The 24,331-nt window shown below is 36.8% G+C and overlaps 1 long non-coding RNA gene across 3 annotated transcripts in view; it reads left to right on the top strand.

Annotated features, from left to right (window-relative positions):
- The window catches only part of LOC137860421 (uncharacterized), a 135,257-nt gene extending 116,661 nt beyond the window's left edge, over window positions 1-18,596 (top strand). For all 3 annotated transcript variants that reach the window (XR_011098902.1, XR_011098903.1, XR_011098901.1), the window contains 2 exons: window positions 16,311-16,446; window positions 18,540-18,596. This is a non-coding gene — a long non-coding RNA (uncharacterized lncRNA). The remainder of the gene's footprint in view (window positions 1-16,310; window positions 16,447-18,539) is intronic.
- Window positions 18,597-24,331: the final 5,735 nt, after the last annotated feature.

Consider the following 24,331-nt stretch of genomic DNA (forward strand, 5'->3'; position numbering starts at 1 on the left):
CTGTCACTGCAGTTATGATTGCTGTATGCAGTGACTTTAACTGCCAGCTTTTCCTGCAGACTTGGAGAGCGATCAGTCTGCACTGTAATTTCAGCAACATAGCATAACTTAACACTTGACTATGGCCCTGTCAATGATGAAAGGATGTCGTATCAATACCTATTGCAAATCAGAGATGTATCATCTAAGTACATCAATATATTGTACCATCAATACAGAAGACAAAAAGTAAACAGTAGGGACCAGCTTCATGCATACTTTATCCTCTCTTGAAGCTTTTCTCGTAAGGTTGATGTTTTACAAATAGCTCTGCAGGAAGATCAAGAGCTATCTTTGTAACCTTAAGTATTCTTGAAGGTACCTTAAGTACTGAAGTGGTGGTAAAGAACTCCAATAATGCTAAGGATTTTCATAAACTCTCTTTCAAATCTGTGAAGGCAAAGGTCAGATGAGGTTGTGGTTTATTATTATTAATGAATATAGGAACATGAGAAGATATTAAGGTTTCATTCAAAACACATAATATTTTACAGCTGACTTTCAAGGCATCTTTTTCTGAACCTCTAGTATGGGTGACTTGACCCTGGTTTTATTGATTAAACTTTTATTCTTCCCCAATGAATAATTTAAGTTATGAGCAGTAGTCTGGCATGATTAGCAGGAGCCTACAGGAGGTTTTAAAATAATGCACAGTATGCTCCTCCTTCTGTATTGTGCCGGTCTGATTAGATTGAAAACTTTGTATGCAACACAGTAACTTGCTTAGCAACTCTCTTTTGTGAACTTCCCACTAAAATGCCAAAATGTTTACTCTCTGATGCAGGAAGAGAGTTGTTTGGAGTTGGTTTTGTTTCCCTACTTGTTAAGACAGGTTCTACCTTTGGTGCAGATTGTGTCCATGGTTTCACTGCTCTAACACAGGGGCATCAGCTGTGCTACATCAGCATGATCATGCAATGTGTGTCAACATTGTCAGATGAGGAAAAGGCCAAAGCTTCTAGCTTACTCAGAACACTGTTGCAATAAGTCCACGTCAAGACAGGGAATTTTTATGCGGGTGACTTATGTAAATCTGTATTATAACCCGCATAGAGCAAAAGACCAATATCCAGACTTAAAATTTGGCTCTTACTTTGGTTCTGGGATGCTGTGCTGGTGAACACTTGATTCTTTTACACGTAATGGTTTTAATATTCAAAGGTTTTGTCCTTAGATGTTTTTTTGGGTTGCACTGATATACCAGAGCACTAGTTTTTCAGTACTGAAGACAGCTTACTACATGTAAGAGACAGAGATATCTCTGAGACATATCTCTGTCTCTTACATGTAGTAACCTCATATAGGTGGTATGGACTGGAAAACAGTAACAAATTGTGAATGATATTTAGAGGTTTGACTGGAAATAAATAAATAAATAAACAAGACAGCAACAAAAACACATAAACTGCATCAAACTAGGGAAAAGGGCCAAAATAGTTTTGTTGGCTCTCCAGAGAGCAGGTATTTTTAACTGCAGTCTTGCATTAGCTAGCCTGATAGTAATAATACCTATGGTGAGGTTGCACAAAGCAAATCACTTACTGGTGGCTTGCGATTCTTGAGTTTGTTGTGGCTGTATCATTTGTGCATAGCCACTCAGATTATAGAGCTAGGAAAGCAAAGAGCATGCCTACCTCAGGTGTGCTTGGTCCCCCAGCCGCAAGAAGGAGGGGAAGATGGAGAAAAAATAGTTCCTTGGAAGTTTAATACTGTTAGTACAGGGAGCAATCATGTATCTTTATTTATTTTATTTTATTTTATTTTATTTTATTTTATTTTATTTTATTTTATTTTATTTTATTTTATTTTATTTTATTTTAATTTTTTTTATTTTGACCTATGATTGTATTTCTTCAATATTTTGTAAATGCTTCATTTAGAAAAAAAATTTGAAATATTTTATTATTTTTTCCCTAATGAAATGGAAATATATATTTAATAAAAGTATATATTTAATGAAAATATAGTGCATTATTCTGCAAGCTGTTTAATCCACTGGCATATTTCAAGCATTAGAATTTGGCAGTTACCATATGGATGTAGTTTTAACTCAGTCTTAAGTAGCAGCTTGCTAAATATTTTAGGCATTTTTAGATCTTGTAGTTATTTTGGGGTAAAATCTGCTATAGCACAATCCCATTTCAAAGGAAAGTTATAAGGGTAATCCCAATCTTAACATTTCAGAATTGATCTGAAGATGGGGTCGGGCAATATGCTTCAATGAATCTTTCCTGGAAAGGAGAGATGTTATTAATAATGGAGGAATTGTATTATGTGAAACTTAAAATAGGATAATCCTATTGCTATCCACCTAAATGGCATGTCCATATCTCCCAAACTTTGTATCACCTATAGTATCACCAGTATCCTATTTACAAGGTTATAACTATAACTAAAATTTCCATCAAATTTTCAGTAAAATGTGAAAATTGAAATAAATGTGAACTCAGATGCTTTATATTATTTTAACAGGTGATTTGACATACATGTACATGCCAGTTAGTCTAGTGGGTGTATATGGGGATGAGGATTGTGCCTTAAGTGGATCATAATCATAATGCCTGATGCCAGGCATTACAGGGCTGATGAAACCAAAAGTTGAGCTTTCTGAAATCAGTCTTCTGGCCATACTGTTGCTAGTGATGCTTCATAAATTAGGGCATGTAGTAACAGGACAAGGGGCAGTGGCTTTAAACTAAAAGAGGGTAAATTTAGATTAGATATAAAGAAGAAATTCTTCACTCTGGAGGTGTTGAGGCACGGGCACAGGCTGTCCAGAGAAGCTGTGGATGTCACGTACCTGAAGGTGTTCAAGGCCAGGCTGTATGATGCCGTGAGCAGCCTGGTCTGGTGGGAGGTGTCCCTGCTCATGACGGAGGTGGTAGAACTAGGTGTTTTTTAATGTCTCTTCCAACCCACACCATTATATGACATTCTGTGACAAAATAGTTAGCAGAGCTTACCAACTCAGTCTTTTTAACAAGCTACTGTTTACAATCCAAACCTTTACAATCCAATCTATATATAAAGGTGGTCTAAAACCTCCTAACAACTGTTATTCTTTAATTTTTATAAAGGAAGAATGTGTCTTTTCTAAATTCCAGGCTAATCCCACATCTCAGCACTGAAGGGTGTTTTGCATGTGACAATAAACATTTTAGTGTTTCTTTTTAAACCTTGGCAGACCTACACGAAAAATTTATCAGTCGTTTAGGGAAATAGCAGGAGCCCTTCTTTCATTAAGAACCTGGCTTTTGTGAATTGCTGTTCTTTTTTATCAATGATCTACAGTCACCGTGAAAGTGCTTAAAGAATAGAAAATAAAATACCATGCAAAGATAAAAAATGTGTTTTATGGATGATTTTGCTCTTGTGATATTGGCTGTTATGTATATATAGTTTTTTTTATTTTCTTCTTTTTTTTTTTTTTTTTTTTTTATCTTTAATGCTGAAATAGACTGTTAAGTACATTTGTATGTTGAAGCTGTAAAAAATGATCTCTTCAAAATGATTTGGTAGTATTCTACTACATTTACATCTACTCAGTCTATAGAAAAGACAAAGGAACAAATTCTGTGCTGCTTTTAGTTAATACAGTTCTAGTAGATGAGGCTGAGGAGCAAAATGCAGTTTAAATGTAAGACATTGGAAGATTTTTTCCTAGGAATGACATGGAAATGGATTGAAAATCATAACTTCAACTGTAGGTAACTTCACCTTTTCCTAGACATTTGAGAATTTGGATGCAAATTAAAAGTGGGGCAGTTAAACTTTGAGGATGAATGCTAATGTCTAAAATGTGTTTATTTTTAAGCAGGAATTCAGTTCTGGTGTGCTGTTTCTACATATTTATGGTAAGGGCACCAATTTCTAATTAAAATGCTTGAAGCTAAAAATACCAGCAGCGTCTGTAGCGTCCCTACCACGGCTGGGGACTCATTCCACTTTTGGTGAATATGTGAATTTCTGGCCAATGTCAGCTGAGATTAATGATTGTTCTGCATTATAGACAGTGTTAATTAGCGTTCATTTCTTTGGTTTATTTTCTCATGTTGTCACTTGATACAAGGAACTAGTAAAGTTTTCAAGGATTTCAGGGTAATATGATTAAAGATTCCAGTGCCCTACATCTAAAAAGTAATGTAGCAACACTGGTATGCATTTCTTGTGTTTGTTTGTTTGTTTGTTTGTTTGTTTGTTTTCTTCTAATAATTTAATTAACAAAGTTTTGAAAATGTTATGGGTAAAATACAAAGTTTGTTTCAACTTGATCTATGATTTCAGCCTTATTGTTTTCAGGGCCCTTATTAAAAACAAGTCAAAATTCTGGGATTACTTTTGGGGTTCTCTCTGGTTTTATTGCATGGAATTTATTCCATTTTGTTGCCTTGGGTATTTCTTTCCCCTATAAAATGTTTAGAATAATATCTGTTTGAAGAATTATTGTTTTGTTTCCATGATTTAACCTGAAATTAGGTGAGAAATGTTTAATATATTCACTGTTATGGTTTTTGTTTGCTTGTTTTTCCAGCAAATCATCCATTTAAACAGCTAACGCTATAGTTTCAGGTTATCTTGGTAGTTGTGTTCTTTTTCGCCTGCAGGCTTGCTCAGGATGCCCTCATCATAGTGACATCACCATATTACTTCTGAGTCCATCTACCACATTAATAATGTTCCTAATGACCTGACATTCTTCTTGAGAATTCTGTAAAACTTGTGTTTTCCAGATACGTTTAGGCATTTGCATAACCTTTTGGTATACAAAACCGGTTCAGAAAGTAGAGGTGTTATACGGCCTTAAATTGCATTAAACATGCATTGCATGTTGTCAGTTTCCTAATATCCTGTGAGCTTATATGTAAAAAAAACATTAATTCTTTAAACTGGAATATTACAGCAATCATCAGCAATATTATTTGAGAAGCCTTTGTAAAAACTCTGCATGTGACTTCTGTTTTCAGCCCCCTTGCATCAGATTGTGTAATATGGTGAAAGTTGTTCTTGTTTGCTACAGCTGGGAAATGGTTGTAGACTAATCAGAGGACATTCATGAGGCATGATTATAAATACATTATCATCATTGGCACAACAATGTTATATTTAATGTAAGATGTAATGGCACATGGAATTCCCAATACATGTGACTGTTCTCTGCCAGAAGTGTTGACCTGACAGAATTAAAATATATCAAAAGAAAATGATATGTTTGTTGGAAGTGTGTTACAGGTTAGATAGAGTTTCATCAATGTTTTACTTTTTTAAAAAATCAGAGTATCAAATCAGTTCTGCTCATTATATGTCTGTGTACCCAGAAACTTTTTTCTCCTCTAACAAAATGATCTTATTTGACTATTTCTTAAGAAAACCCTTTGCCACAATCTATGACCATCTCTTACGCTAAAGCAACCCTTTTTCTTTTTTAATAAATGGTTCTTTTACAATTTGAAAGAAAATTTTAATTGATATTCTAAGATTTAAACAATGAGTATTTTCATAGAGTGTTTCAGACAGAAAATGAATTTGTATTTTTCCTAATGTTAGAACTATCCTATCTGATCTAAGATAAATTTTCTAGACAGAATGGATTGATAAATGTAGCTGCTTAAAACCTCTTTGGTATAAGTAAGGTTATGAATACTAAAACCGTGTCCATTGACAGTTCCAGAGTGAGGTAACACTCACTGCTCTCTCTCAAGAATTATAAGTCATTCTAGCTATGTGCATCTGTCAGGCTCTATTGGTCCAAAACTTCTTTGCCCTTGGCTATCTTTGTTTTCTTTCTCTACTGATTCTTATATGGTGTTTGGTTGTTGGTTTTGTTGTTTGTTTGTTTAAAAGAAATATATATTTTCTTTCAAGGTTATTTGTTTCCTGGCTTTTTTTTTTTTTCTCCCTGATGCTGATAGCTTCCCATCAAGTGTCTAAACTTACATCAGCTGATTTATTTTTTGGAAGCCATACTAGGAAATACAGAAATAATTTGTTAATTAATGATCTCTCTTGTTTATTTTAGGTGCTCTATATCCTTGAAAATCCTTAAGATATAACATCAATTCCTTCTGCTCCTATCTGTGAACATTTTCTCTAATCATCTAATACTAATTATATTGCAGAAACTGTAGATTGGGCAAAACCTTGCTAGAACTGAAAATCATGTCCTAAAATTAAGTGGTACAATTAAGCTCAACCATTAGGAATGATAGCCAATTACATTATCTGATTTATATTATTATGGAGAAGAAACAGCAACACATCATCATTTGAATAAATACAGACATAGTTAAACATTATGAAGAAATAAAAATTATGAGCTCTTTAGAATCCTGGGATTCTAATACATTAAAAAATTTAGTCCAGCTTATCTAAGAAAAATTTAAGATTTACTGTAATAATAATTTAAACATTCTCAATTTTGAACATAATGTGTAGAGATAGATAAAAATGTAGCAGTCTTACTGTGTACGTGTATGAAACTGATTGTATTAGAAGTCAACCTAATTAAGTTATATAATGCACATGAAAACAGATGGAAGTGAAAAAAAAGAATCTTGATTTGGTTTTGCATAAATTTAATCTCCTGAGCTAATCAATGGTGGTTTCGAATGTAGGATTATCTATGATAAAATTGCTTATAAGTCTGGACATGGGTTATATGTTAAAATGTTGATGGGCTGTGTAATTGAAACTCTCCTCCACTATTCCTATCTGCAGTGGCTCCTACAGGTCACTGGAAGATGCATTAATTAGTGAAGTCTCAGCTGAGTGCATGGGAGACTGTATTTTTATTTTTTAAACTTTATTGTTGAACTTAATTCCTTTGGGAAAAGACTTCTGGGGACTCTCCTGAGAGTTTTTTGGCTAAATTATTTCAGCAGCCTACAGGCTTCTGCAACACTGATAATGCCCTTTGGGAACAGAGTTTTCAGCATTGCTTGTGTTGAGTTTTGTGAAATAGAAGGGACAAGAATGAAGAGAAGCTGTGACTTTCAGAAATTTCTAGTGTAACCATCAAGCTTTCTGAGAATTTTTTTGAAAAGATTTATATTTTAATATAAATATATTTTTATTTTTTAAATTTAATTTTAAAATAAATATTTTATATATATTAATAATGGAATATCAGTTTCAGGTGCATTGTATAAGTTTTCTTTGACTATGATATCATCTGACATAATAATTGTTAGGGTGGGCTCCCATCAGCCATGCAATCATGGTGCATGAACCTCTTTGCCTTACTTTCCTTTCTGTAAAATTCAATTAGGAACAGTGATTTGTTTTATAGAATATTGATAGGATAAATGAACTTTTAAAAGGCAGATGTACATTGTTAAATTAAGGACAAGAAATGCTTATATCCTGTTATTTAAGAAATTTAAATGTAGATGATACCTTCAGAAGTGCATATAGCTTTTCAGAGTCAAAGATCAGCATGATTTGATTTTAGTGCACCTAGAATTCATTGTAAATTTGTTTGTCCTCTCTGTTGTTCTGTCTAAATGCTTTCTAAAGTTAGGGAATGATGGACTTAATATTGTTTAGATGGTAGCATAGAAAAATGAGAAAGCTTGTGGCAGGGAGGGTTGTCTTAGTCTGTTGCATAGAACAGTATTCATAATATATACTACTACTAATAAAAATATCAGTAATATAAATTATTAGTTTCTGTGTTGCCTGGGTGTCAGTGGAGCTTTCTAAATACTAGAGTACTTGCTGCTGCACAGGGTGGGTGTTATATTTGAGTGAAAAAGAGGGTATGTTCTTTTCAATAGGAATAACACATTAATGTTTCTCCAGTTTCAGGGTGTGGAAGTTTTTTGTAATTAGGTTATTAATGCTTCCTCTTAAAAAGTAGTTTTGTTAGCTCCAAACACCCACAGGGTGTAGTGCCTGAGGGGTTTCATCACTAACATCACTCTTCAGGACCAAGGAAGAAGGACCCACAAATGTCCTTAATGCCAACAAGGACTGTGTCCAGATTCCTCTTTGAACTGTCTGTACCTGGCAAATAATTTTGATAACTGGTAGAGCTGACAGACATCTAACACGAACAGAGTTTTTCCTTTCATGGTTATAAGTGAGAAAGAAACTGAATGTCAAAATCATTAGTAGGTTCAAATGTTTTATTACTGTAAATTGTACCCTCACAGTGGATAAATCCAATGTCATTAATATTTAGAAATCTGTGAGTAAGCTGCATGATGCTATATGAAGAAAGTGGTTTGTAAACACTCATTATATGGTAAGAAATGGGTGTATAAAATAACTTTTTTTCATGTTAACTGACAGATCATTTTCAGGGTTTTCCTTGAAGCAATAGCAACAAAAGTTGTCTGCTGTCTGTTGTATAAAACTGTAATATGCTTTCCTTATGGTCACTTGTTTTGATTGAAGAGGAATTGCCAGAGCTGAGAGGGCATAATGAATGTTATTACAAGAAGGGTTTTAAGCACAGGAAAAAGAGTAAAAAATAAAGTCCTTATGTGAGCCCTTAGTACGTGAGGTCTGCCTCTTACTTTTACAACAGCTGAGTGAGCGTACATGAGAGCCATTTATAATGTGTATTGCTGTGTGTCTGCTATGATTGCATACTTTGATGATGGGTTAATTGAATGGTGTCAAGGAGGGCAGTGCCGGTCATGTAAAAGAGACTGACAGGATGGTGGTAGCAGTCGGTACTTCATTACTAAGAAACAAAATCAGAAATCCTTCATCTTAAAGGCAGCAACTACCAAGCAGTTCAAGAGCAAACAGTTTAATGTGTGACAGTTTATGAGGTAAGGAGTTTTTATGCTAATAGAACTTCACTTAACCCTGTGACAGTGTTTCACTCTTGATCCTTCTGTGGCCATGTGCATTGGAGCAGACAGACCAGTACTACTGTCTCATGTCAGGAGGATTTTATTGCTTACTGTAAAACCAACAGATTTTACTCTTCTGGTGTAAATCGCGCTTTATATTTATGTGTCATGGCCACACAGTGTCTGCAAAGGAAAATAGCCATGCATATTGGGTGTAGGTGTCGAGGTGCTGGCAGCAGGTGCCGCAGGGGCAGCCTCTGTGAGGGCACGGCTGCTTCTGGAAGGTCCCACAGCAGCCATGCCACAGTGGCCCCACCACAGAGCACCACTGAGCCCAGCAACCCAGCTCGGGGTGCTTCTGTGAAATAGTATATAAGGAAAAGGGCAAAAAATGGTGGACAAGCAGTGAGGAGTGTGGCAAGAAGTGTGAGAAACAGCCCTGTGACCACCATGGTCAGAGAAGGAGGGGAGGAGAGATTGCCCCACAGCCTGTGGAGAGTCCATGCAAGTTCTCCTGACAGGAGCTGTGGCCTGTGGAGAACCCACACTGGAGCAGGGGAAAAAAGTGTGAGGAGGAAGAGAGAAACTGTTACAACCCCCTACCCCCCCACCCTCCCTGTGTTGCCTGGTGAGGCAGGGCTAGGTAGAGGAGCTGAAGGACTGAAGTTGAGCCTGGGGAAATGAGGTTGGGAGTTGTTGGTTTAATCTTTGTTTCTTACCACCCAAGTCTATGTTCATTGGCAGTATATTAAATTAGTTTTCCCAAGTCGAGTCTGTTCAGCACATGATTGTTATTGTTGAGTGATGTCCCTGTCTTTGAGTCATGAGCTTTTTTCACCTTATTTTCTCCTTGTCCTGATGAGGAGGGTAAGAGAGAGAGTGACTGGGTGAGCATCTGGCAGCCAGCCAGGGTCAGCCCATCCTGCTGTGTGTTGTAGCGGCATCAGCCAATACCAGCAGTGCTATTAGATGGTTTATTCTCTCAAATCCTTTACCAAGGGCTGTGTGTAAGCACGAGGAGGTAACAAATAGCACCGGCTGCTGCTTTATTGCTTGAAGCTTCTGTCTGGTTCAGTGGTCATCATATAAATGGGATTTATTTCTAGTGATGGGTATGGGTGTTCTGTTCCACACGTCTACCTACACCCCAACAGTCTCTGGTCTCCCCTTTCCCCCTATCCATTAGGAAAAAGGCATAAAGAAGTTTGGGAAATGCCAGTGCTGTATCCTTATGGGACAGTTTGTCCTTTGTGTCTCTGTTATCACCTCACCTGTAGACTGAGTTCACTAGCTGAGAAATATTTCCCCTGATGTATTTTCCTTCATGTACCATAGTTACTGCTCTTCAGAAGAGAATTTTTGCTTAAGGAAAATATGATTTGCACAGACCACAAGGTTCAACAGCAGATATTTTTTTTTACCTGAATCAGAGTATTTTGGATATAATTCACTAGTTTTCATTTTACAGGTATTTCATTTTTTTGGGGTAAAATCATCAGTTCTCTACAGAAAAGCCCAGTGAGCTGGGCATGCCAGGAAATGCCCAGGATGGATGACCTGTCAGGCCTGTAATGGACACCAGTACCATGATACTTGGATGCACAACTGCTCCATCTCAGATGTTTCCCCATCCACAAAGGAAAAGCCTCTCCCTTCCTGATCCTTCTGGCCATGGGAGCAGGTCTAGCCACAAGGTAAAGTCACTACAACAGTTTGCATCATTATTGTGGTGCACCAGGTCCCCCCAGTCAGAATTGATAGTATCATTGACATACCTTGTTATCACTTCTGTTTCTTGGCACGTTTTTTGCAGCCCTTGTCCCACCCCTTCTTTGGCCTAGTCTTCATCAAAATAAACAAACCTACCCCAATAGTCTGTTTGCTACATCTGTACCCAAATTTGGTGCTTCTGATACCATTATCTAGTTAATTTTGATCTCATATAGCAATACTGACATGGTGCTCCTTACCTTGTCAGATTTACCTCCCCTAAATGTACCCAGTTCTCACTTTCAGTTATTGTGAAGTCTGGTCATTTCACACATAACTCCCCCGAAGTCACCAGAGAAATTTTGCTGTCCCCATGGCGCTATCTGTAAGTTTTTTCAGCTGCTCATCCTTTCATCTGTCATGTCTAGTGATTTCTCATGACACATCCAATATCTTCTCATGTCTGGTTTGGCTGGGTGCACCTCAGGCTAGGGTGTGGGCAACAGCCCTGTCACCAGCCCACAGCCGTAACTGAACACATGCAGGTGCTGACCATTGCTACCTACATGTGTAGGTATTACATAGTTATGTTTCTAACTCGTTAACCTCTTGAATTGCCATCAGCTTCCAAAGACATGCAAACACAGAAAAAGGAAGAGAGGTCATAATATATCATAAATATTTTTAATAAAATAGGATATTGGTTGTAGAGACTATGGTCATGTTATGAGATGCCAATGTAAGTTACAAAAAAAAAAAAAAAAAAAAAGGAAGGACAAACTCTCAAAAAGTATCAAATGTTCAGCACAACGAATAGGAACAAACTTGCAGAAGCAATGACCCACAATTCCCATTGAAAGTCAAAGTTCAAGACTTAGTCCCCAGTCACAAAGTTATTTTACAAATCTTTCTACTTATTTTACTGCTTTCATACATGCTGAGTTCCTGTGAAAATATTGTTTAAATGGTCTTTGAATCATCTTCTATAATCTGTAAGCTGTAAAATAGAAAACTTTCAGACTGAAATTTTGAAAAGGCTGCTTTTACTATGCTTTTCAGTAGTAGTGGATGTCAGTATTCAACCTTGGCTTCCTCTAGCTGGCCAATGACAGCTTAGTTTCTTATCAGCTTTTCTATTTTTATAACTTATTGGATTTGGATGAGTATTTAAGATTACATGTGAATTTTTCCATTTACCTTGCATTCAAGAAACCAAGCAATTTTTGTTACCTGACTGGTTGTTTGGGATTTTTCATTGAATCAGGCTTTAGGAAACCACAGCTCGTGTAAAGACTAAAGGATGGCATAAATCAAATAAGAAGTAGCATTAGAGATTTTGGAAAACTTAGTTTTAACTCCCAAATGCCTCTATCCAGTGGCTGTTGTCAGTGATTTTTCGTTGCTTGTTTGTTTGTTTAAGATTAGATTTAATTTTAGATTTGAGGCCCAGATCCAAATGGTGCCTCTCATAGAAGTCTCAAAACTTTCCATCTGAAGAGGATGAAGTACAAAGATAAAAAAACCTCTGATGGTATTTGCTTGGGTTGCTCTTTACTCATCTGCTATTTGCCAGCTTTTACCAGAATGTACCACTGTTTAATTTCATTTAATGAGTAGTTTTAGTGAGGCCTGAAAGACAGAATTCAATCTGTATTCTCTTTGAAACTCAGTATTTAACATTGTTCCTTTCCCTTCCTTTACTTTCTATAGTGAATTATTTCAAGTACTTAATGACTGTATGAAAGTCTTTCCAAACCTTTGATTATTCTCTGTACCTCATAAGTTTTGCAATAACCTTTCTTATATAAAGTGACCAGAACTGTGTTTCAGGTGCTACCTGAATCACTGATGTATTAAAGGATGTTCTTAAGTTTTGATATTATATTCTGTTCGTTCTTTGATCTTACTAATGTTTCCTAGATTTATATTTTCTTTATACTGTGGAGAAATATTTTCACTGAGCTATCCACTGTGGTACTTCTGTCCCTTTCTTGTGTTGATTTTTGTGACCAGAAAATTCTAAGTGGGTAAAATGAATTTGATTTTTTCTTATTCTGCATTCCTGAACTTGCAGATTTCACTTCCATTATGTGGTCTTTCCCTGGAAAATGAAGATTCTATGATATCTAAACATTTCCCAAGATTGCAGAGATTACATCAAAACATTTGATGGAAACCAAATCTGGCAAGAAGGCTGGCCAGATTGCATAGTTTCTAGTCAGCAGTGGCTGTGAGAGTGCCAGGTTAGTGAGCTGCCATGTCACTCATCCCAGACTGTTCAGGCTGTTTTGATCTTATCAACCTTTCCTTTGTGAGACTGGATGTTGCAGGTTTTGGTCTTCCAGGTCAGCTGTCCTAGTGTGTTTTATATCACATATAATGTGATATAAATCATATGTGTTTTATATCACATATAATCCCATAGTTCTATGGATTATCTGCACAGTTTTTAAAAACAAGAACACAGTATTCATTATGTCCCAATCCTCTGAAACAGTGGCAGTTCAGTACTGATGTTGAATGAATTCTGAAGTTACTCTGCCTATGTAGGAAGATGGTGAAGGGACATCTTCCAGTTACAGGGATAAAAAAGAGACTTGCATGAAGAGTTGGAAGGTGAGGGACTGCTGAAATTCTTGATATATATTTTTCGGGACAGGGCTCTGAAGCTGAGTAAAAGCAAAGGAAAGGTTTGCTTAGGAAGAATGCTGTGAGTAACATTTTTGAGCCCTGTGTGACTAGTAGACATGGCCTTACATACTTGTTGGCTGAATGTTATGATGGGTTCCTTGGCTACTACAAAAGTATTTCATATCTTTCATTGTGTAAAAGGCTATGGTATTCCTGGAAAATCTCTGTTAAGGAGGAGGGCATGTCATCTATCAAAAATAGACAAATGGGCCAGCTACTGATTTCTGATTTGCTAAGGTAGGAAGATATAGTGGAAATGTATTATTCCTAGCAGATTTATTAAAACATTCAAAATACTCAAATAATCCTTAGAGCCTTTTGATGCTTACCTTACTTGATTTCTAGAGCAGTAGAATTTACTTAGAATTTGTATTTTTCAAATGACTGGGATAATGTGCAAACTTAATTTTTCAGGCAAAATGCTGGGATTTTTAGTGCTACTTCAGTATCAGGAACTAAAATGTCAATTTTATGTAAGTGAATTCTTTTTGACCTTCCTTCTCCCTGCTTTGACTTCACACCAGATTTGTCAGATTACAAAATTCAGCATAGATATTGTGATAGCAACGTTGGTTAATATAATAAACAGGAAACATATTGAATATATTTAATTAGGGCACATTTCAAGGAAACCTCATAGAATCACTGCATAACCAGTGTGAGTTAGCCACTTCCAGATTAGACTCGGTTGAATGTAATTCACCACTGTCATATTTTTCACAATTGGTTTTCTAGGGTTTTGCCCTAAAAAGAGGAAAAAAAAAAAAAAGCAAGCATAGAATCTATTATATTTTATACATGTATTACCTTGAAAATCAAGTATAACAGTTTAAATGTCAAATAGTTGTATGGCTAGGTCTTATTATCTTCCAGCCATCACATACTTTAATTGATTTGACTTTTTGGTGATAAATGCCTTGGGTTACGTATAGCACAAATCCTAACACAACATAATGCAGTTTCATAAATGTAATTGCTTATTACACATGGCTGTGCATAGAAGAAACAGTAAAAGAATAAATGAAAAATATTTAAGTGAACAAATGTTATCAAAACATTATTTTGGCTGCTTCTGAAATGTTGATTTATTTATTTTTCTTGCTGTATGTCCAGATCTGAACACTCAGAAAGCATCAGTCTCTATAGGAATGTATTAGGAACTGTGGGATAGAATTGATAAACAGCTTGCTTTCCACAGATTTAAGATCAATAGGGGGGATCTCAGGGAAGACGACTGTTGGCTGCTGGATAGGGTCTAAGGTGCTTTTCTGAGTGCCCGGGGCACGGTCATCATATCTTAAAAGATATTTCTTACTGTGCATCATTGTTTTTATGAAGTCAGTATAAGGAGAGCAGTTAAAAAGCATCTGCTCTGTTTAATGCAAATACATAATTTGTAGATCATATCACTTAAAAATCAGGTGAGTCATAAGGAACTAGCTTGAAAAAAACATTTATGTTACATATAACATAAGAATTTAAGATTTGTACTTCAGAATCCAAATTCCATCTGTATATCTGGATAGCTGCCCAGATGTGGCTACAAATGACTGAACTGGAAACCTTCATTTATTCCTAAAGCCCAAGCTATACAGATTAAACTATAATTCAAAATTTACTTCTCATTATGTTTTGATCCCTTTGTGACCTGGGTTTTCTAGTGTCAGGAGTTCACAAAATACACTGTTCCATACAGAGGAATGAGTGGTCCCCTGCTTTCTAAATCTATGGTAACAGAGACCCTATAATAAACCAAACTGGTTTTGGTTACTATACTTCTACCTGATCTTCTCCCACCTAGTGCTGAGGAATCCTTCCTTCCGCTTTAAAGAGAATCTGGATACCAGGAGGTCAAAATAGGCTCCAGAAGTCATATGGAAGAGTGGAAGCTCCATGCAGAGAGCGCTGTCACTTAGATGAATCCCCATAACAGCCATGGCTTGCTATCAGTAGATTATTATGTGCAGCAGATGCATCAGCCCAATCTAGAGGAAACCCCAGTGAAACAAATAGCTGCTAAACTGTATCGTCTTCCCCTCCACATTGTACTGTCAAGGAATTTTAATTATCTTTAATAGAAGGTCCAGTGATTTTGCTAAGATCAGACAGATTTGAAAATACTGCTTATAACTTACAGTCTTTAGGTCAGCTCTGTGGTACATGCTGTCACATGCAAGAACAGAAAATATCCTCTGCTACCCTTTTCTGAGAAGGGTGCTCTTGTACCTGGTTGACTTGTTTCATGAGTGGCACAGAACTCACTAGGGCACTCCACAGAGGCAGATTCTAGATGGGACAATTGACCATGACATCTGCTGAAGAGCCTGCTTTATGGACTGTTACACATCCTTGTGTCACTGGGCTCAGCACTGTAGCCATACATCTGGTGTGGTCAGTGTGCCCTTGTTTTGAAGAGTTCTGTGAGTGATTTGTAGTCTGTCACAGTGGCAAAAGGCTTTGAGAAGGGTAGGAAGGGAATTTTATTCCAAATGTAGTTATCTTTCTGCCTGTAACTGTGGCTGAATTGGCGTAGTGTCTGCTTTAGTGATCTGGAGAAATATCTGATGAACTGTTACCATGAATAATTAATTTCCACTTACATAAAAATGCACAAACAGGTGTTGAGAACTGTGTGAGGAGTGTTTTTCACATTCCTGGAAAGCTCTGTGCCTCACCCATTGCCACAGAACCCTGAAAGTGGGAAGGGACCTTCAGAGTCCAACGTCCTGCTCAAGGCAAGCAGCTCCAGGCTGTGTCCAGCCAGGCTGTGGGCATCTCTTGGATGGAAGCTGCACTGCCTTTCTGAGCAACTTGTCCCAGAGTTTGATCATGCTCAATGTGAAAATGCTTTCTAACCAAATAATATCTAATCAAAACTTCCTCTGTTGTAACTTGTGTGCATTGTTTCTCATTTTAGTATTGTGCTCTTCTGTGATCAGTTTGGTTCCATCTTTTCTTCATCCTCTCATTGGTTAGTTGAAGACAAAAATGAAATCTATCCCTGTCCTCTTCTTAAGGCTGAACAAACCCAGTCGTCTCACCTTGTCCTCACTGTGTTTCATGTTCCAGCCCCTAATCATCTTGATGGCCCTCTGTTGGACTCCCTCTGCTGGACTCATTCCTGTATAACAGCATCGTCTTTGCAGTGAGGAACCCCAAACCGACCACAGTTCTCCAGATGCAGATTCATGAGCACTAAACAGAAGTAAATAGTTGCTTCCTTTGATCACCTGCCTAAAGTCCTGTTTATACATATGTTTATATATACATGTATTTATATATATTTTATTATGTGGTTGTTCTTTCCTGCCACAGTGACATACTGCCAGCTCATGTTCAATTTGTAGTCTGCCAAATCCCCCAGGTCCTTTTCTGCAAATAGCTTTCTACTCCAGCTTTTCCCAGACTATCCTGTTGCATGGAATTATCCAGTCCTTGTTGTGGACTTTGCATTTGCCCTTGCTGATATTCCTGTCAGAGCATCACTCTTTTTATCAAGGTCCCTGAGAATGGCAGCCCTGCCTGTCGATTGCCATGCCGAGTGCTCCCCCTGGCCGGTGTCATCCTTGAAACTGCTCAAGATGTATTCTGTCTCAGTGTCCAGGGGGTTATAAAGGCTTCAAGCAGTGTTAGGGCTGACCACTGAAGAGTGGGGCTAGAAACTAGCTGCCGGTTATCATCCCTCAAGAGCTGATGCTGTTGATGAAACTCCTGTACTAACAGCATGAGCAGCATGCCTATGGTTTTAGCAAGATCTGAAGATCCAGGTTTTGTTTATCTGAAGGATGAATCTGCTCATTTGATGTCCTTTAGCTCAGCTTTGTTTTTGCCAGTAGCAACGGAATTATGCATTTGGTGTTGAACAAAGTCCTGTTACCTCCAGTGTTTGAAATCTGTTCTCTGCATTGACAGAGATTTAGTATCATAGGTCAAAATGACAAAACAGTTGTCAGTTTGGACTCCAGCATGCAGGGTATCTTTTAACAAATTTTCACTGTCTGTGAGAAACTTGAGACAATATTCCATATGGCAGCCTAATACAGTGATACAGACTGGTTGCAAGTATTTGTAGCAGCACATTTTATGTTGTTTTTATTTTTATTTTTATCTAATTTTTCTGGCATTCTTGTAAGATGTCTAGCTTACTAACATGTTAAGGGTCACCTAATGCCTATTCATAGGACGTGTTAATTTCGCTATGGTTTACAATTCCTTCGGCATTCTTAACATTGCTTGTTAAGTCCTGCAGGGTATGTGATGTTCCTAAATAGTGATGATAGTGAAAACATGTTCACTTGCTTTTACCTGGTCTGGCTTCTTATACCTTGTATCTCCTGGAGCATAAGATGTCTCATATGTCATTTGACTCTGGATATAATGTAAGTCTCAGTTATAACAACTAGTTGTTATATCCTCTAAGGTCTCCAAACTTTCTTTAAAGAAAGCCAGGTGTGAAGTGATGAGTACTCCAGAATGGCTGTCAATTGCTGGGTCTTAATGGAATAATATCAGAAACAAGATCAGAAATACTTCATATTAGCTACAGCTTATTTCAACTAAGATAAGGCCTTGTTCTTGCAACCAATACTTTGTCTTGGTCCCTGAATTACTAAAAGTAGGGAAGAATAGGGTTTTAATGTTATAATTTTGTCTTTGTGCAGCTGATATAACATTAACTGCTAAAATAAGCTGACGTGCCGGTATAACGTTTTGCTGTCTTAGTGCTTGCTGTGATAGAGAGGGTAATTGCCCACATCTTCCCTATATTCTTTAGTAGACTCTCTTTTTCAAAGATACAAATATAGTGATTGCTTTTGATCTTTGCCTTTTTTTTTTTTTTTTTTTTTTTTTTTTGTTTGCTAATCATCTGATCTTGAGATACTTAAATCATGGGAGCATTTTAATATATAATGTTAAAGAAAATGACCTGTTTAGATTTGTTCCACCTAGCTTCCCATTTTGTTTAAGTGAGTTTGACTATTTGAATTGTAAGAGCAGATCTAGTATTTTTTTCACTGCTATTTCCATTGCTCTTGTTAATTCTACTGCTTTGGGCCATGTTAAATTCGCTTTGCCAGAAATCATCTTTGAAATCTCTCATTATTAACAGAGCATTCATTCTCTCTGTATGTCCTTTAGGACATTTCTAAATAGGCAATATTCCATTAGTGTTTTAGGCTGTCACATACACAGTTATAGTATCATACAACTATAATATCATTTTGCCTCTTCCTATCATGAAATATTTTACAATGATGTTGGTTTTGATATGTATTACTCTTTTGCAATCCCTTGCAGATCTTCTGAAGTTTTAACTCCTAGTTTCTGATATGGCTACAAACTGCTTAAGACAGGGTAAGTTTTACTACTTTATACATTTTAGAAAATTGATTTATTTGTTCTCTGTAATTTTATATGTGGGAAAACATTGTCCCAGAGTTTCAATATATTGCTGCCAATCCTAATTTTTGACGTTTAACTATTCATTTTTCCTAGAAACTGCACTTCTTCTACTTTTTGTTACCATTTGTATTTAAGAACCATTTGGTTTTAAAAAGCAACCTGTACTTAAATTGATGAAAATAAATTCCTGCTCTATTTCAGCAACATAAAAAATACAGTAGGGGAAAAACTATCTGTAATTAAATAGCAAACACAGGTGGAAAGGAGAATGGCTCCCTTACGTTGGGTTCTTTGTTCGTTTCCAGAGACATTATCTGTTATCCCTGTGGAATATTTTGCCCTGGGTGCGATAGGGCAGTCAGCTGGTGTGCCTTTAGTAGGGGTATACTTAAAATAATTTGTGTAATGACCATTTTCTATCCCCAACTGCAATTTGAAGGAGTCAGCATATAATTAGTTTTTTATATATATATATATATATATATATATATATTTTAAATTATTGCTCTTGTAGATCCTTTGTTGAAGCAATTAATGTTTTGGTACTATATATGCTTTTTTATGTTTATTTATTTATTTATTTATTTTTGTGACCTGAGCTATAAACTTGTCATGCAAGGCTAATATATGCATTTATTTTCTCCATGGAAAAAGTAATTCAGATAGATTTAATCTTTTCTGGAGCATTCTCATGTTTTCTTTTCATTCAGTGTGCAACATATTAGCTTGCTTGGAGCTATGAATGTCCATAGTTTTATTTTATAGGACAATAGCAAGCAGGAGCTGTGAAATGTGCTGCCTTTAGGTCTGCCAACTGGTAGGCTCTAGAGCAGATAAACAATTAACAAAACCCTCAGTCTGGTTACTAAATGCAGTCCTTCAAATGACAACAGCTGAGACTCAGATAGGACAATTGGTAGGCAGCAGCTCTACAAAGGGTGCCAAAAGGAACTTTTTGCAATCTAAACCAAATAGGCTATCCAAGGTAAGAACCATACTTTGCGTGCAAAATTTGGTATATTATTTATTTGTTCATAGAAAATTGTCTATAGAATAATTGCTTGCAGTAGGGGAGTGATTTATGAGTCTATCCAGATTACTGTCTTTGAATCTGTAATGTGAGACTGAGATGTGCACTCTGACCAGGCAAATTTCCTGACCTGTCACTTCTCCAACCAAATGAAGTGTTGAGCTTGAGGCACAGCAGGGGCTGGAGACACCCCTCAGCTCACAGTTGCCACCAAGACCAATGCCAGCTCTAGGGTTTCTTTCAAACATTGTTCCAATGTAATCAATTACTGGAATCTTACATGACTGATGAAGCACAAACGTAAGCCTCTGAATCCTGTGTTCAACTCCACTGGAGATCTCAGCTAACTTGTTTGTCTCTCCATCAAAAAACTGAGGCAGAGGAAACTTCTCTTGCGGATGGGTACCAATCCTACTGGAGAGCTGAATCCCACTAATGCTGGCAGCATCTTTTCTTTCCTTTCTTTAGACGTGGTTTATACTAACCCCTTTGAAAGTCGGTTGTCCATTATTAGCATTCTCCTGGCTCAGTTCCTCTGCTGTCCCACTCTCTGCATCTTCTCATTTGCTTTTTTATTACTAATCAATAAGTAGGAGCATTTTAACTATTGCAAGTTTACCTGAATTTATCTGAGATCTTCTTAGGGCGACGAAGCTGGTGAGGGGCCTGGAGAGCAAGTCCTATGAGGAGCGGCTGAAGGAGCTGGGCTTGTTCAGCCTAGAGAAGAGGAGGCTCAGGGGTGACCTTATTGCTCTGTATAAGTACATTAAAGGAGGCTGTAGCGAGGTGGGGGTTGGCCTGTTCTCCCATGTGCCTGGTGACAGGACGAGGGGGAATGGGCTAAAGTTACGCCAGGGGAGTTTTAGGTTAGATGTTAGGAAGAATTTCTTTACTGAAAGGGTTGTTAGGCACTGGAACGGGCTGCCCAGGGAGGTGGTGGAGTCACCATCCCTGGAAGTCTTCAAAAGACGTTTAGATGTAGAGCTTAGGGATATGGTTTAGTGGGGACTGTTAGTGTTAGGTCAGAGGTTGGACTCGATGATCTTGAGGTCTCTTCCAACCTAGAAAATTCTGTGATTCTGTGATTCTTTACTCTTTCCACAGTCAGCTTACAGACATGACTCTTGAAAGGAATTTCTGGAAAGAAGGTCCCCAGACTTTGTAAAATGTAATTTCAAATGTTATGAGGGGTTACCCTAGCACTTTTGCTTCTGACTTTTTTTTTGTTTGTTTGTTTTAATATTAATTTCCAGTATTGCTATATGTCACTACTTTTATTTGCACTAGGAGTAAGGAGAAAAAAAGTTTGCAAAAATAATGGGAATTGAAGAATGCTCTCAGATCTGCTAGATATAACCTTTCTGGAACTCCAGAGAAGTACCAAAAAAACTTGTACCTTTGTTACAAGGTGGAAACATACCTGAAGAGGAAAGCTATCTCAGTATTTGTCTGAGATTTTTTTCAAAAGGACCTAATATAGTTAGGCACCAAACTATTTTTGTATTCCCAAAGAAAATGAGTTCCTATATTTTGACGCTTTAATAATTCTAGTCTTAGTTTTGGTATATCTTCTATTTAGTCACAGATAATGCATACTGTCCAAATAGTGGGAAACACTCAGTTCATGTTTCTTTTTTCTTACCAGAAGGAAAGACTTGGTCATTTAAATGATAAAATTAAAGAGGACCATAACTAAGACAAAAACAGTCTGTGGCTTATCAGCTTGTGTTGGGAAAATTTTGTAAAGTTTTATTTATTATTTTTTTTAATATTGCTGTAGTTGGTAGTTTTTGAGGGCTAAATGTTGTGGTGAGGTGATTTAGGTACAATGAAACTGGGCTCTTTTCCAGGATCTCCCACAGTGACCATTTTCAGTGACCGTGGGCAAGTTCATGACAAGTAAAAAATGGGAGTAAAGCAAATTCCCCTTAGAAAGGAAAGCAGTGTGGCTGTATGTATAAATGTTTATATACTCATTTGTGATACTGCAGTAAAGAGTTCTGTCGACCACAAAATGGCATTGTTTATTGGAATGACTAAGACCGAATGATGAAGATGCTAACGCTATTTACTCTATCTGCATACTTGTTAGTGTGATATAAACACAACACTTCCCATCAAATAAACTCCTCCTGATATGAATCAAGCTCTTTTATAACAGTGTTCTACACTATTCATCAATCTGCCTTCCTGGCCTTGACTGCCAAATACAAAATGCTTGCTGATTTTCAGGATGTCACTTGACAGCAATCTGCTCTTGGTTTAGAGTAATAGGCTATCAGCAAAACACACACAAAAATAATTGCAAACATTTAGAACTAAATTCTGGGTTTATACTTTGTACCATAATGGCAATTCTGGTACATGCTTCTGCAGTCAATGGAGTTGCACTAGGTGTATGCACAGAATTTAGACCTTCATTTATTATTAGAAGTTAACTGAAATGTCATAAAGAGTCGCTGTGTGACACCATCAGTGTCACCAGCAGGCATAGCAGGGTCTGCTTCACTTGAGGATTTTTATCCATCCTTGTACATTGCATTACATTTATCTTTTTTTTTTTTTTTTTTTTTTTTTTCCTGCTTAAAATGTAGAATACTTCGGGTAGGCAGTCCTTAGCAGTACAGGAAGTCTTCATTGCTAACCATGTATGCGTTAGCGTGGACTTGGATTCCAAGTGATCTATAAAGCCCATTGGAGAGAATAATCAATCCACTTTGTCAACATTTATGGTATTAAAGCTCAAGATTGGGGATTTTAGTACTGGGGCCACAACTCCTAAACACTCTGGAAAAAAAAAAATAAAATAAAATTACAAAACATTATTTCTTTAACAGAATTATATCTGAGAGTAAAACCAAAACTGAAACCTGCTTGGTTTCGTTGGCATGCTAGGATAATTAACCCATGTGTCAATCCCATGATTTGTTAAGGGGTTATGTCTAATGCTGTAAGCCAAGTGTTGAGCAATCACCTTCACATTATGTGAAAAGTCTCACAAAATGTGTTATGTGTAGGAGGTGCAAAAAGTCAAGGTTTGAAGTACAGAAGCAGCTGTAAACATCACACTTTCCTAGGTGTTTCAAGATGATAGAAAACCTGGTGTGCTTTAAGATTGTTGCCTGCAAGGGTACTGTATCTGGGAAGGTCTATTGATGTTTATAGCAGGCGTGTTTAAATGTATATCTTAAAAAAAATTGATGAACAAATGTGAGAATCATTCATTTTGTGCTCAAGTTGAAAGAAAAATAATGCTAGAAAAATAATTTAATTATTTTGGAAGGTATTTCTTTTTATTTGAATGAAATGATGACTCTTTTGATGTCAGAGATGGTAGATTCTCCTCTGGAACAAATGTCCATGTAAAATGAAAAGGGTGGTCTTTTGCTTTTGTTAGCAAAACAGGACGTAGAAGATGCACACAATTTCAAAATTTCACAGTGACTGATTGTGGGCAAATTGCTGACACTCCCTGAGCCTATTTTACTTGACTAGGAGTAAAATATTAACTTTCCCATGTCTACTATTGCCAACCTCATCAGCTGAAAAAGCTGTTTATTATTATTATGTGTGTAGTAAGATGGGACCATACCCTCTGTTGGAGCAGCAAAATGCTAGGAAGAAAGAAAATAAATGGTTATAAAAAATAATAATAAAACCCAAAGAATAAGGTTTAATTTAGTCTTTAAAACCCATGTTTTACTCTTTTCTTATTCTCCTACTACACAAGACAGTAGTTCTCTGTACCTCAATTTCCAATCTGCAAAATGGGCTTAGTATTACCTGTTTTGTACAGCAGGTTGTATGGGCTAGCCAATGAACTCTTGAATTTATTAATGAGCTTTTGAATAGAAGTGATCTCTGTGCAATAAGTGCAGAATTGTTACAGCATAACTGCAGTCCTACATCTCAGTCTGTCTGAGGATTGAAAAGAAAGAAAAGAAAAAAAGAAAAAAACAGCTTAGCATTTCAAACATTTGCTGAAAAGAGAGGGCACTGAATGATCAGGGAGATGCCTGATTTTTAGCAAGAAGCTAGTGTTAAAGCATCAAAGTTGCTCTTTGCATGCATGGAAACTGATCTTCTGATACAGGCTTGGAAAAAGTTGAAATAATCCCTATATAGTATAAATTGGTGACAAAGGAACAAAATCAAGGACATCCATATCAGTACTGTAGTTGTTTTCTTACATCAATGCAAACAAAAACGGTTAAGCCTTTTGTAGTCTGTCCGTGCCTGTCATTTCCCAATAGTACGGGCACCTACAGGGTTTGATTTTAAAGCGCCATTTAAGTGGGAATTATCAGTTGGTCTAAGGTCGTAGTAGTTTTTGTTTTTATTTTTCTCCTTGGGGGAAGCAGAACACAGATGACCAGTGAGAAAAAATCTGTTCAGAGAAGAGCTGCTCTGCCTATCTGCTGCAGGTTCAATAGCTCAACTCTGCATTTGTTTTATTATATATATTTCTATTTAATCATTGAGCTCACTTTTAATCTTACATTGGTTCTTTTCCAGACAGTGCTTTGGAGCTGCTTATTATTAGCTCTATCCTTGTAATCCTAGATTTTTGCTGTTAAACTGTTAAATAGAAATTTAGCTTTAAGACTTGTGGGAATTCATGCTGGCTGCAGCAGTGTTATCTGTACAGCTGGCTTTA

The sequence above is a fragment of the Anas acuta genome, chromosome 8 (assembly GCF_963932015.1).
Source record: "Anas acuta chromosome 8, bAnaAcu1.1, whole genome shotgun sequence".
NCBI lineage: Eukaryota > Metazoa > Chordata > Aves > Anseriformes > Anatidae > Anas > Anas acuta.